This window comes from Globicephala melas, chromosome 7 (assembly GCF_963455315.2).
Source record: "Globicephala melas chromosome 7, mGloMel1.2, whole genome shotgun sequence".
NCBI classification, from domain to species: domain Eukaryota; kingdom Metazoa; phylum Chordata; class Mammalia; order Artiodactyla; family Delphinidae; genus Globicephala; species Globicephala melas.
The window spans coordinates 49,901,889-49,917,813 of NC_083320.1; positions in this window are offsets into that span (position 1 = coordinate 49,901,889).

The window sequence follows — 15,925 nt, forward strand, 5'->3', positions numbered from 1 at the left end:
ACAAGACGCAAGGAGAGTTTCTCTAAGGAGGTGACACTTAACCTAGGTAAAATGTGGGACAAAATGATGTTTTGGAAAAAATCATTGCAAGCTGAGGAAATAGCATGTGCAAAGGCCAGGAGACAAGAAAATGCCTGACATAGTTGAAAATCCACAAGTGGCCAGTATGGCTGAGCCCAGTGAATTAGGAAGATCAGAACATTGCCTCAAAAGTAAGCAATTCTGTTAATATCCATGAACTTTCATTTTAAAGCCTTTTATTTATCTGGAAGCATTTAACTTCTTAAAAAGCCAGTCACTTGATTTTTGGCAATTAGCTGCCCTGCATTTAAAAGTTTTTGTAAAACATTATCCTATCTCAAATATCATTTATCCAAGGCAACCTTGGAATGATTTCAAACACACATACATTCATCTGTTTTTAAGGGCACTGGTGACGCCAAGGAATAGTGAAGTTTCTTCAAAATTTGACTGTACACATGTAAGGGATGAATAACAGCACTTGCTGGGACCATAAAATCAGGTCTCTGAATAGAGGTCTGACATATTTTTCACACTTCTTTCCCTAAAATGTCCCTAACACTAACCTACAGCACTTCTTTTTTAACTGAGCTAGCACCTAAGAATAGAAAAAATTAAATAGTTTCCTCCCAACATGTTCAGAAATTTTGACATCCACATTTAATGATGCACTATGGGATTTCTTCAAGTCACCATCTGTTAGCAGAGGTGCTTTAGAAGCAGCAGTGCAAAGATGCTGGATATTTCCCTCCACAAGGAGACAGCTGGTAGGCAAAACAGAAAAATGATAGATGCTAATCTAACTAATATATCTGGTTTTCCTGTTCCTTTGTAGAAGCGTTATGGCAATAAGCTAAGGATGATTGCTTTTCACCTTGCACCTTAAAGAGGAAAGGTGATGGATATGCAAAAAGTTATAAGTGTTCTAAAAACAGCATTAGAGGGCTTCCCTGGTGGCGCAGTGGTTGAGAGTCCACCTGCCGATGCAGGGGACACGGGTTCGTGCCCTGGTCCGGGAAGATCCCACATGCCGCGGAGCGGCTGGGCTCGTAAGCCATGGCCGCTGAGCCTGTGCATCCGGAGCCTGTGCTCTGCAACGGGAGACGCCACAACAGTGAGAGGCCCGCGTACCAAAAAAAAAAAAAAAACAAAAAAAACAAAAAAACACAGCATTAGAGGAAAACACTATACCATGTGGCAAGACTGGGTAGCATTTTAATGCATATTTCAAATTCTAATATTAATGTGTAATTGAATTCATGATAAAGTAAGTCTCTAGGACTCCATCATGAGTCTAAATGTTGAATCAGAAGATAAACATAGATAAACACATCCATAGAAATAAAAATTATCAGATGTTTTCCTCTACATTGGATTGAAATATTCATGAAAATTCTACTCAATCATAAGAGAAAGTTTGTCTTTATAGAAGAATTCCAGCTAATAAATGTCAAAGAAATGATAACATTAGAATATCACAATTTTGCAACCCAAATAAAGTCATTGATTTAAGCAATATTCATCAATGAATGAAACCATTAAGTAACAAGTTAATGGTGAACTCTTCAGTGGGAGGCACCAGGCTGTCACTACCAGAAGCCACTAATCAAACTCAGTCTTACAATACGCATGGGGCAACGTGACGTCATGCCTCCAGATGTGATGTGATAAAAAGCACATAGGACCACCTGGAAGTAGTCTGGCCAAAAAAAGTTGAATGTGAATTTAATCAAACCCCTAGAACTGACTTTAATTTACAGGGAATATGTGGAGAGGAGGAAAAGATCTGGGCAATCACTAGGGCACTTATGAGTCAATGGCATGGGGGAAAATCTAATGAGATTGCTTTATATGAAAAGAGACCATCAAATTTAAAAAATGTGTAAAGATCTATTGATACTATGTATAAAATAGGTAACTAATGAGAACCTACTGTACAGCATAGGGAACTCTAGTCAGTGCTCTGCAGTGACCTAAATTGGAAGGAAATCCGAAAAAGAGAGGATATATGTATATGTATAGCTGATTCACTTTGCTGTACAGTAGAAACTAACACAACATTGTAAAGCAACTATACTCCAATAAAAATTTTTTTAAATAAATAAATCAATTAAAAATGTGTAAAGATACTTTTAATCTAAAAAAGAAAAAAATGGTACTGATGAACCTAGTTGCAGGGCAGGAATAAAGATGTAGACATAGAGGATGGACTTGAGGACACGGGGTGGGAGGGGAAAGCTGGGACGAAGTGAGAGTAGCATCGACATATATACACTACCAAATGTAAAATAGCTAGTGGAAAGCAGCAGTATAGCACAGGGAGATCAGCTCAGTGCTTTGTGTCCACCTAGAGGAGTGGGATAGGGAGGATGGGAAGGAGGCTCAAGAGGGAGGGGATATGGGGACATATGTATGCGTATGGCTGATTCATTTTGTTGTATAACAAAAACTAACACAGTATTGTGAAGCAATTATACTCCACTAAAGATCTATTAAAAAAATAAAAGTTGGAGAAATGTAATTATGAACTGCATATTAGGTGATATCAAAGAATTATCTTTAATGTTCATTATGATAATGAAACTGTAAGAAAATACCTTTTTTTATTTAAGAAATGAATACCAAAGTTTATAGGGGTGAATTGCTATTATGTGTGGAATTTATCTTAAACTTAATCAATAAAGAAATAAGGAGGGAAAGAGGAAGATAAAGTAAATATGGCAAAATTCTGATAATCTAAGTGATAGGTATAGGGATTTTATTGAACTATTTTTCTATTTTTTCATATTTGAAAATTTTCATAATTTTTAATATTTATTAATCAGAGCTTCATTAAGCAACTTATTTGAAAATGCCTTTTCTAGGACAAATAATATTAGCAAAGGCAATTAAAAAGAAAATCCATGACTATTGAAAGTACACTAACAGATACATGCTATCATATATCCATGGTGCACCACAGGTAAAAATAATTTATATTTATAATAGTATATATTCATTAATTATTTATGAAATATCTGTTCAATAGAAAAAATATAAGAAAATTATAGAAGAGGAGTGCAAAAACCAATCCTCAGTTCTTATCACTTTTTAAGAAAAAAGTTACATCAGAGCCTATACATACAAATACATTTACCAATCTAGGACTTCATACAGAGCCATGTAGCCAACTACATATAGACTTCCACAAATTTTAATATCTGTAAATTTTTGTACAGCCCTTAAGTCTTGCTTGCTTAAAAGGGATCACTGTAAATCACTGCAGTCCTTTTTGAGAATAATCTGACAGTCTATGGTTGTCTTATTCAGTTTGAGCTGCTATAGCAAACTACCATAAATTAGGTAGTTTAAACAAACATTTATTTCTCACAGTTCTGGAGACTGTGAAGTCCAAGATCAAGGTGCCAACAGAACTGGTGTCCAGTGAAGGTACTCACTCTTCCTGGTTTACAGAAGACGGTCTTTTCATATAGTACCCTCACGTGGTGGAGAGCTTAGTTTCCTTCAAAGAGTTATAATAAAGATCCATCAGAAGTACCCAGTAAATATTAGCTATTATGATTATCATCACTTTTATATTATTAGAAGGAGTCAAAAAGAAATTCAAAACATTGTATGTTTGAGGCAAAGGAATAATAGGTATCACTTCTGTAAATTTATTTTTCAAACCTTATTTAAAATTCAAACTAAAAAGCTAAAACTGAATCACATCCTTCTCAAATTTAGGATGACTTTCTTCTGAATGAATAGATAAGTAAGGCACATTTGATTTACCTAGGCAGTTTATGTGTTTGAGCTTTCAGTCAGTCAAAACCTGATAATTGAATTTAACAATACGGTTAACATGATAAATTACAATTAAAGATTTTCTGTTACCCAATTTTTACATTTCTAAGGGAAAGACTAAATCTATGACTTATTTATACATTGGTAAATTTATCATTTCTAATATTGCATTTAGAAATTGGCTTCATGTTCATAAAGGAAATTATCCTATACTCTTTCTTTCTAATTTCCTTTTTTTTTCAGCCTTTTTTAATCAAGGTGTATTCACATCATAAACTGACTTAAAGAGCCTTAAATTTAGAAAAGTTCCTATAAATTAGAGGTTATTTATTCTGTGAAGGATGGTTAAAATTCACCTGTAAAACAATCTGGACTTAGATGAATGTGCATGTGCGTTGTGGGGAGGGTGTGTGTGTGTGTTGTAAATTTTTAACTACTGTTCAATTTCTTTTTTGACAGGTTATAGGTATGTTTACATTTTTTATATCTTTATAAGCCAATTTTCTACAAAGTTGTTCATTTTTTTATCTTTTCCAATTCATTAGCATATATTTGTACATGATTTTCCCTTAGGATTTTTTAAATCTCTGCTAGATCTGTAGTTATGTCCTGCTTTTGATGTTACTATTACTTATGTCTTCTCTCTCTTTTCTCAGTCTTGTTGGGCTGCAGCTTGTACAGCAGAGAGAGATATATATAAAACTAAATATATATATATATACCTATATATTCTTTTTCAGATAGTTTTCCCTCATAGGTTATTACAAAATATTAAGTGTAGTTCCCTGTGCTATACAGTAGATCCTTGTTGATTATCTATTTTATATATAGTAGTGTGTATACGTTAGTCCCAAACTCCTAATTTATCTCTCCCCCCCTTTCCTCTTTGGTAACTACAGTTTGTTTTCTTTGTCTGTGAGTCAATTTCTGTTTCGTAGGTAAGTTCATTTGTATACTTTTTTTTTTTAGATTCCACATAAAAGCGATATCATATGATATTTGCCTTTGTCTGGCTTACTTCACTTAGTATGATAACTCTAAGTCTATCCATGTTGTTGCAAATGGCATTATTTCATTCTTTTTATGGCTGAGTAGTATTCCATTGTATATATGTACCACATCTTCTTTATCCATTCCTCTGTCAAAGAATATTTACATTGCTTCCATGTCTTGGCTATTGTAAATAGTGCTGCAGTGAACGTTGGGGTGCATATATCTTTTAGAATTATGTTATTATGGTTTTCTCCAGATATATGCCCAGGAATGGGATTGCAGGATCATATGGTAGCTCTATTTTTAGCTTTTTAAGGAAACTCCATACTGTTTTCCATAGTGGCTGCACCAGTTTGCATTCCCGCCAACAGTGTAGGAGGTTCCCTTTTCTCCACACCATCTCTGGCATTTACTATTTGTAGACTTTTTAATGACGGCCATTCTGACTGTGTGAGGTGATACCTCAGTGTAGTTTTGATTTGTATTTCTCTAATAATTAGCGATGTTGAGCATTTTTTCATGTGCTTTTTGGCCATCTGTATGTCTACTTTGGAGAAATGTCTATTTAGATCTTCTGCCCATTCTTTGTGTTGTTTTTTTGATATTGAGTTTTTGTTTTTTGGGTTTTTTTTATTTACAAGGATGTTCATTATCATATTATATTATAGCACTGAAAAATTAGCAATGTACACACCCCACAATTGGGGGACATTAAATAAATGACCCTTACATTTGATGAAATTCCACACAGCTATTAAGAAATGATATTGCAGACAAAGAGTTAAAGGCATAAAAAAATGCTCACAAAATAATAAAAGGCAAGACAGAACTAAATTACAATGATAACAAATATATAAAAATACAACATTATATAGAGAGAGAGAGATAGAAAAAGACTTGATGAAAATACGATAAAATAGGAACATAGGGATCTTTGGGTTGTAGGATTTTGGTAATTTGGGTGTTTTGTTTTTCTATTCTTTCTATAAGGACAAAATACCGAATCTATTTAATTGCGGGGGGGCGGGGGGGAATCTAAGGTTTTTTTTCCTAGGGTTCTTTATTAGTCACACTGAAGAGGGGAGAAAAGTCCCCCAAAAAAGGCCACTTTGGGAGGGCACATGTCAGGATGTGAGAGCTTGTCCCGCTAGCCCAGATGTGCCAACTGGGAACAGGCTTCCAGGCTGGTCAACTGAGTGGATGTCCAAAGTAAAGCAGACACTGAACTAAGTGCATATGTCTTCTTACTTAATGTCCACAGCAGTAAGTGTTTCTGAGTTCACCTTAGACGTGCAGAGCCAAAATAACACGGCAGAGAGCCCCAGTGTCTGGGTAGGAAGAGTGGAGTGGGAGCTGCTGCTGTTGTGGTCATTTCTCTTCTCTGATTTCAGGCCCATACAGGACACTCACTATGACAGGTACATCTAGTCTGTCACTCATTCATTCCTAGCCATGTTATTCATTCATTCCTGCACTTTGTTCCTGAAGCACATACAGCAGAGGAAAACAGAGTTATGAGTGGTATGGTCTTCTGAAAACCTCAGGAATCCACTTAGGTCACTGCTAAACCTGATCCACATAGGCTGTGGCCATTCTATTGTGGTTCACTGCTCCTCTAAACCCTTTGTAGCGCTCCAGCACATCCTCGTACGCCTGCACGAACTCCTTCTCCTTGCTGCGGTTGGCCGGCTGCTGACCCGGCACGTAGCCGGCCATGGCCGCCCGCGCCGCGCTCTCCCGGGGCCCCGGCGGGCGCTGCTTGCAGGCCCGCGCGCTGAGGCTACGGCCCCAGCCTCGGCCCTTTGTGCGGCCCGGGGACGGCGGCGGCGGCGCCCTGGCTCTCGGCTCCGCTCCGCGCCTGCCCTGCCGGCCTGCCGCTCGCTCTCCGATGCTCAGCCCGCTTGCGCTCCGCTGCCGGTCCCGCTGGCGTTTCCACCTCCCCACCCCTCAGCTCCGCTCCTCCCTCAGCCCACCCCGCCGCCGGCGGCGGCAGCGGCTTCTCCCGTCAGGAACCTTTGATATTGAGTTTTATGAGCTGTTTGTGTATTTTGGAAATTAAGCCCTTCTTGGTCGCATCATTTGCAAATCATTTCCCCCATTCTGTAGGTTGTCTTTTCATTTTGTTTGTGATTTCCTTTGATGTGCAAAATCTTTTAAGTTTCGTTAGGTCCCATTTGTTTATTTTTGTTTTTATTTCCATTACTCTAGGAGGTGGGTCAAAAGATATTGCTGCGATTTATGTCAAAGAGAGTTCTGCCTGTGTTTTCCTCTAGGATTTTTATATCTGGTCTTACATTTAGGTCTTTAATCCATTTTGAGTTTATTTTTGTATATGGTGTTAGAATGTTCTAATTTCATTCTTTCACGTGTAGCCGTCCAGTTTCCCCAGCACCACTTATTGAAGAGACTGTCTTTTCTCCATTGTATATTCTTGCCTCCTCTGTCATAGATTAATTGACCATAGGTGTGTGGGTTTATTTCTGGGCTTTCTATCCTGTTCCCTTGATCTATATGTCTCTTTTTGTGCCAGGGATACATTTTTATGTTAATTTCTCAGTTTAGAATTTTCTAAACCATCAGGATACTATAACTGAAATTCCAAATCCTTTTGAAGGATAGACCAAGGTTTAAATTTCTCATAGGAACTTTCTCTCAAACACAGATAAAAAAGGAAATCTTCCTTTTTATCTCCTTCAGTCTCCACCCGGATGGGTGGATGTTTTTAGTCCTTTCCTGTGTAGTATACCTTTTCAATAGTCAGGGCATTATGCATGGGTCCTGCCTCCAATTCTGCACCTTCAGAGCCCAAGGCCTACCCCCACATCCTAGTATAGGTGTTCAGATGCAAGGCTCTAGTTGCTACCTGGCCTAAGACCTCTTCCAGGCTTTCATTATCCATGTCTCTATCTTTCTCTCTAACACTCACATTCCTATTTGCTCTGGCACCTAAGGATTTCCCTTATACTCCTTTAAGTCCATCCATGCATATATTTTTTAATATTTTGCTATATTTTCTCAAGCATTTCTAGGTATTTGTAATAGGTATTTCCACCAACATTTTGGAAGCAGAAATAGCAATAAACATTTAATGAGTTGATAAGCATGTCTGGATGCCATAAAGTTGGCATGTCTTCATGTGAGAATAAAATCATCCTGCTTTTAATTCTGCATTGAATTAAATTATTTTACTAGTTATAAAGTCAAATTTATATTTTGTAAGGATCATTCACAGTTGAAAGAATTTTATAGAATAATAAAGTATTTGATAGAATGAGATGAGTTTGATGTGAAAAAATATATATATCCTAAAGTAGAAAATTTACAGCTTTAGTTGTTATAGACTAAAAATATAGGGACACAAGTGAACATAATACCAAACTGATGCCAAGTGAAGCCAAATGGAATCACAGGGTTACTATACAAATAAAGTTTCTCAGTGCACAGAAAAGAAATAGTAGGAGAAGGGAGTCATCAACTAGATATGACACCATAGCCATCATTACCAAAATTCTTCTTATAAAATATGATTCAATTTCAGGTAAACACTACCCTCTATCATATTAAATTGGTATTGCTAATTTGAATTTTATTTGCTTTTATGGTTTGATTGATATTTAATGTATAAATTTGTTATGATTTTATAGTTGTGTTAGAGTTACAAGAATTAAGCATCTGTCTACCATTATACATACACATATTTTTGTAACATTACAAAAATGTAAGTAAATACAAGGCTGGATTATTTTTTCTTTTAAAAGATTGAGAAATAGAAATGCAAGTGCAACACTCCTTAACACCATGCACAAAAAAACTCAAAATGGATTAAAGACCTAAATGTAAGACCGGACACTATAAAAATCTTAGAGGAAAACATAGGAAAAACACGCTTTGACATAAATCACAGCAAGATCCTTTTTGACCCACCACCTAGAGTAATGGAAATAAAAACAAAAGTAAACAAATGGGACCTAATGAAACTTAAAAGCTTTTGCACAGCAAAGGAAACTATAAACAAGACAAAAAGATAACCCTCAGAATGGGAGAAAATATTTGCAAATGAATCAAGGGACAAAAGATTAATCTTCAATATACATATAAACAGCTCATGCAGCTCAATATTTAAAAAAAACAAACAACCCAATCAAAAAATGGGCAGATGACCTAAATAGACATTTCTCCAAACAAGACATACAGATGGCCAAGAGGCACATGAAAAGCTGCTCAACATCACTAATTATTAGAGAAATGCAGATCAAAACTACAATGAGGTAACACCTCACAAGGGTTAGAATAGACATCATCAGAAAATCTACAAACAACAAATGCTGGAGAGGGTGTGGAGAAAAGGGAACCCTCTTGCACTGTTGATGGGAATGTAAATTGATACAGCCACTATGGAGAAGAGTATGGAGGTTCCTTAAAAAACTAAAACTAGGGGCTTCCCTGGTGGCGCAGTGGTTGAGAGTCCGCCTGCCCATGCAGAGGACAGGGGTCCGTGCCCTGGTCCGGGCAGATCCCACGTGCCGCAGAGCGGCTAGGCCCGTGAGCCATGGCCACTGAGCCTGTGCGTCCGGAGCCTGTGCTCTGCAACGGGAGAGGTCACAACAGTGAGAGGCCCGCGTACTGCAAAAAAAAAAAAAAAAAAACCTAAAACTAGAATTACCATATGACCCAGCAATCCCACTACTGGGCATATAGCCAGAGAAAACCATAATTCAAAAAGACACATGCACCCCGATGTTCATTATAGCACTAGTTACAATAGCCAGGTCATGGAAGCAACCTAAATGCCCATCAACAGATGAATGGATAAAGAAGATGTGGTATATATCTACAATGGAATATTACTCAGCCATAAAAAGGAAGGGAAATTGGGTCATTTGTAGAGACGTGCATGGAACTAGACACTGTCATACAGAGTGGAGTAAGTCAGAAAGAGAAAAATAAATATCGTATATTAATGCATATACGTGGAATCTAGAAAAATGGTACAGATGAACCAGTTTGCAAGGCAGAAATAGAGACACAGCTGTAGAGAACAAACATATGGACACCAAGGGGGGAAAGCAGGGGGTGTGGGGGGTGGGATGAATTGGGAGATTGGGATTGACATATATACACTAATTTGTATAAAATAGGTAACTAATAAGAACCTGCTGTATACAATAAAATAAAATATAATTCAAAAAAAAGAAATGCAAGTGCAGAAAGTTATTCTACTCAGCTCTGTTTTCAGTTGCAAAATATTGGAAACAACCTATATGCGCATATATAGGAGAGAAATATAATGAAATATGGAACATTGACACAATGGAGTATTATGCAGCTATGAAAAATGGAGAAAAGTCTCTATGTGTTGATATAAATTATTTCCCAGATATGTTGTTAAGTGAAAAATGGCAAAGTACAAAAGACTAAATAGTATACTACTTTCTTGTAAGAAAGAAGAGGAAATAAAAACTTATACATGTATCTACCCATCTGTGCAAAATAAAACACAGGAAAGTTAAACCAGAATCTAATGAGACTGGTTACCCACAAGGAGTAAATGGAAATGGGGTAAAATGAATTAAAAAATAGAAACAGAGTAGAAGGTGTGGAGAAAATGATACTTTTCTAAGTTTATCTTGTTTACAATTTGACTTTTAGAATCATTTCAAATGTTTTACATATTCCAATTAATAAATAATTAAAATCACAAGTATTAATAAATGATTAAAACTGCATGCAGACAGAAACAGATGATCTTAACTGTATTACCAATGAATAACATAACCATATGGAAGCAGAGGGAGGGAAAAAAACTATCAAGTAACTTTGGAAAACAGTATTTTGACTGTAAACTCTTAAAACAGTATTCAAATATCACTCTCTAATAAGTAGGTTTGTTTACACAGGTGTATGGATTAGCAATTCAGAAACTACTTTTAAGTATTTCAGGATTGAGCAAATTCATAAATATATTATGAATAATGAAGGCTATGTTCCTTCCTGTCAGAGAATAGAGCTGCAGATAAGGAAAAAGGGAAAGCTAGAATGAATCAAATAGTATTAGACTGGAATTGGAGCTATCAAAATAAATTCATGGGTTGTTTTTAAGGTAGATAGGTAGATGATAGATAGATAGATAGAAAGATAGAGATAGAGATAGGCAGACAGATAAACAGACTTAAATGTGTATGTATACATTCATATATTTCCTCACTCTGTCCACTTAGAGGGTCTAAAAGCAATGATACCCCCATACCAATACACACACCTAGTACCTAGATCTTGGTTTTTAAGTACTATTCCTCAGCAAAAAGAACCTCAACTCTGGAGAAATGGCTGATTCCAGGACTGGGTTAGTGAAAGCACAAGATTGGCCTAGAGCATCTTGTAGTTCCAGAAAGCAAGGAACTATACACACACATGCAAACGCAGAGAGGATAACAACATATCAAGACGTAGGACCCAACTTCCTATGGGTAATGGGCAAATTTGAACAACATAAATAATGATAGTAATGGATTATAATCTATAGGATAAAATAAGAATCCATGAGTACAGACTGACATAAATAAATTAAGTAATGAATAAATAGAATACAAGAGAAAGCTCTTCTTTAAAGTAGAATTCCAGTTAATACAGGTACAAAGAAGATGGAAATGGAAAATCACCATTTGTAAAATACCACAGTAAAATTTTTAAGTCAAGAATCATCAACTGATACTAAAATTGTGGGCAAAAGTGTGATGAGAAAGAGGATATTTACAGTCTCAAAATATCTCTTCAAAAATGGAAACAAAACAGTAACTTTATGGGAGAGAAACCTGGCAAACACCACCTTAATTAGGTGATAAAATTTGATCAGGCATAATGGGACAAATTTGTCATCATTTGCCTTTTGATGTGATGTACTAAGAATGCAAAAACATTTCTGTGATACTCTTGACAAAAACTCATCACTGAATATAATCATGAGGAAGCAACAGGACAACCCAAATTGAGTGACAGTCTCTAAAATAACTCACCAATACTTAAAAAGTGTCAAGATCATGATAGACAGTACCAATACTATTATATAACTGATGAAATTTTTTAAAGGTCCTTAGATTAGATATTATATCAATGTTAATTTTCTGAGTTTTATAATTATACTGTGCTACATAAAATGCTAACATTCGGAATGCCTGAAAAGACATATGGGAATTCTGTGTGCTGTTTCTGGAACTTTTTAAAAGTATGAAATTATTTCAAAATGATTTCTTTTTAATTAAAAAGAAAAGAATATGGACATTCTTCAAACTTGAGAAACATGACCAATCAGGTACGATTGGCCAAAGCAGAAGTAAAAATGTGCAATAGCAAAACTAAGGTGAGAAAGAAAAGACATATTTTCATACTCTGTAATATGTAGCAAAATGCAGCAACTAAAAATACTGAAATAGGGCTTCCCTGGTGGCGCAGTGGTTGAGAGTCCGCCTGCCGATGCAGGGGACACGGGTTCGTGCCCCAGTCCGGGAAGATCCCACATGCCGCGGAGTGGCTAGGCCCGTGAGCCATGGCCGCTGAGCCTGCATGTCCGGAGCCTGTGCTCCGCAACGGGAGAGGCCACAGCAGTGAGAGGCCCGCGTACCGCAAAAAATAAAAATAAAAAAATACTGAAATACTTCTGTACCAATTGAATCACTGGCTTGAACCTCCAGGTGTCCCCCTTAAATTCTGCAACCACCCAGCCCTTCCCATGGGATCTCATGAACCTCCCCATGATGGGAGAATAACGGGTTAATGCTTTGGGCCATGTTTGTTCTGAATGGAGAGTGTCCATGCCATAGCAGTTGTTAAATATTTCGACTAGCATCACTAATAGATGTGCTTTGAGCTAGCTATTCAAACATTACCAATAATAGTAAAAACTAACAATGAGTTTTTTCTATGTGTCAGGCTATACCATGGTGCTTTATGCTGATTATTTCATTTGATCTTTGCAACAAACATGTGAGTTTAATACATTTAACTAAAAATGAAAAAATTTATACTGACATAATGCAATAACTGGCATCAAAAAAATCAATCACATAAAATATGGGTACGTTATGGTAATGGTTAATCAAGTGTGTAAGCCTGCAGAGCTAGCCATCCAAGAGTTCTATTAGCCTAACTGTGCACACTAAAGTCTTCTAGTCTCAGTATGCTTTGGCAACACCTTATAGGTAGTTATAAACTCAAGCTTAAATATGAACAGGGATAACTCTATCTGGAATTTCCAAGACAGTGGAAGGGATTCCAAGAATCTCCAAGTTAGTTCACGCCCGTTCTAACAGTCCATTCTGGGGAGAAAACTGAGGACTCAGAGACATCCACCCCAATTTGCCAGTCACATTTCCTACCTAGCTTTACATTCCTCCCACCCACAGAAGAAGAATGAGGGCCAGTCATCAAGTGGATTTTATTCAAACGTGTATTGCTGTGAAGTAGGCTATTGTGACCTTTTTACTTTATTGAGAGAGTTCAAGAAACTTGAGACTACCAAACTAAGTGCTATGCCTAATAGTACTATTTATTGGACATCAAATCACAAAGTACCTTGTGATATTGCTTCTATTAGTTCCCTGAATTATAATTTTGTCTCTTTAATTCATTTTTAAGATATTTATACATATTTTCCCCAACAAGACATTAATTACTCTGAGAAAAGAACTATGTTGTTGTGTCCCAAATCTCTCACTGCCTTGCATAGAACAGGTATACAGAAAATAACTAAATTGATTGAAGTGTGAGTTTCTGAGAATAACATGTTGAATTCAGACAGAGGGAACAGAATGTGCAAAACTTCTTGGTAGAGAGCACATGGAGAGTTTAAGAACTGAGAAAATGGTGAAGAAATAAGAGGCTGGAAAATACATAGACTTGGAGGTTCTGGTAAAGATTTTGTTCACAACCCTATGACTAATAGAAAGCCATTAAGCATTACTCATAGCATTGTCATAGTGGAATTTGGTTTTAGATTGTCCTTTGTTAGCCATCCATCTCCTTTTAACTTTCTCAGGTGGTTTTTAGAAAATGTACCGTCATTGACTTTGCCTGAATGAAAAAGAGCTGAGGATTTAGTTACCTTTTGTTATTTTAGATTTTTTGATTAACAAGACTGTAAGAACAAACGCCAACAGTATTTTAAAATAATCTCCTTATGCTTTTTATAACTCTTCAATCCAATCACACTCTATTAAAATCCTCATTTGCTAAAGAGGGTCCCAGGTCTCTACAGCTGAATTCTGAGAATCCCAAAATTGCACCTAAGAAGTGGAGCCTCTCATCAAATTGAGGTGGGTACATATAAAGTCTCTTGGCTAACTCAGAGCTCTGACAAGTTCTTGGGAAGATTAGGGTCTAGTATGCGCGATACACTAAATATGTAAGTAACTTCAAACACCAAGAAGATGACTTCAAAATAAAGATACAAACCTGGCATTATATAGATTTAAGGGGAACATGTCCAGTTGGCACCATTAGAAATAGTTTGCTAAAGAGGGAATAATTAAGAATGAATATGAGAGGTTAAAGATAGAATATGTTTTGTGGTTACTTGCAAGAACTTTAGAGTCGCATTGTTTTTTATTTAAAACTTAGCTCTTCCAAATGTGTGAAATTTTTTACCGTCTAAATGACTAAATTTCTTCATTTCCAAAACAGGGAAGTTCATAGATTTGTTGTAAAGATTAAGTGAGAAATAATGATAAGATATTCAGTAGACTGATGAGCTTAGTAAATGCCAATTTCTAGTAGTAGTAGTAGTAGTAGTAGTCAACAGGTAAACAAAAGGGGTTCCATTAAATCACCTAGACCTTGTTTCAGTTTTTGCATTTCATAGGGTCTGTTTACTTCTCTCAGTGTCTTTACTGAAGTGTGGTGAAAAGGCCTTTGGAGGTAAGGACAAAAGACTCCAGTTAGAGTCCTAGTTATCTGGCTTTTGTCTGAACACCACCTTGGGCAAGCCACTTTTTTCCCTCTCCATCTGTTTTCCAGTTTCTAAAAGGAAAATAGTGCCTAATTCACAGGGCCGTGCTGAAGACTAAAAGAGATCACAGTGGCGAAATAGGGTGGATCAAACAAGTAGCTGTGGAAACTTCGGGCAACTCTCCAGGCAGTCTTAGATGAGTGCATAAAAAGTTAATTCTTCATTATGTGAAACTGAAATGACATTCTGTTTTGTCAAAAGCTAATTTCAAGATCTCTTTTCAATAATTAAGGAATGAAGGAAAAGTTAAGGTGTTGTCAAGGAGGAAAATATTTCCCTCTGTCCTTCTAGGTTCTTCTAGCTGGTCTAAGAATTAAATTGACATGAGATCGATTAACAGGAAAAAATCAAACAAAAGTTTAAAAACATGTATACATGGGAAAGACCCAGGAAAACTGAGTAACTCACCAAAACGCCTAAAACCCTCATCTTAAATACCATCTTCAGCTAAAGACAAAAGAGGATGTTGTGGGTAGTGGTTTGAGACTTCAAAAGGGAGATAGGCAATTCACATAGAGATGGAAAAGCACATGTTTGGTAAACAAATGTTTGCTGGGCATGCAGAGACTATGGGACACAGAGAGAAATTTTTAAAACTAGACTTTGCTAGGTTCCTCCCATCTACCATTCCTAGTTGATACTGTGCTTATCTATGGTGATAGCTCCCTTCCTGGAACAGGTCCTCTAACTACATTCTTTTAGGCCGTTAGGGGAAAGGTCAAAGGTTTTTCCTGAGTCTTTTGGGTCTTAAAAATAATCAGCCTAAATTAATCTTCATGCCAAAGAGACACATTTTGGGGTGGCAAATTTTGCTCCCCTACAGTATAAAAAACATGGTATCAGATGTAACTGTGTTCAAATGCTGATTCCACCATTTACTAACTCTGTGACCTTGAGCAAATTAATTAACCACACTGAACTTCAGTTTTCTCCTGTGTAAAATGGAGACAATAATTACCTCAAATGGCTGTTGGAAAAATTAATTGAGGTTTACTCTCTAAAGGACAGTGACTAACACATAATCTGTCTTAACTCAAAGTCAAATCCCCTCTCCCATTTTTACTTTATCCTATAGATAGCAGGCAATAGACTCTGTTTTCTGTTGGTTTTTTTAATCCTTAAAGA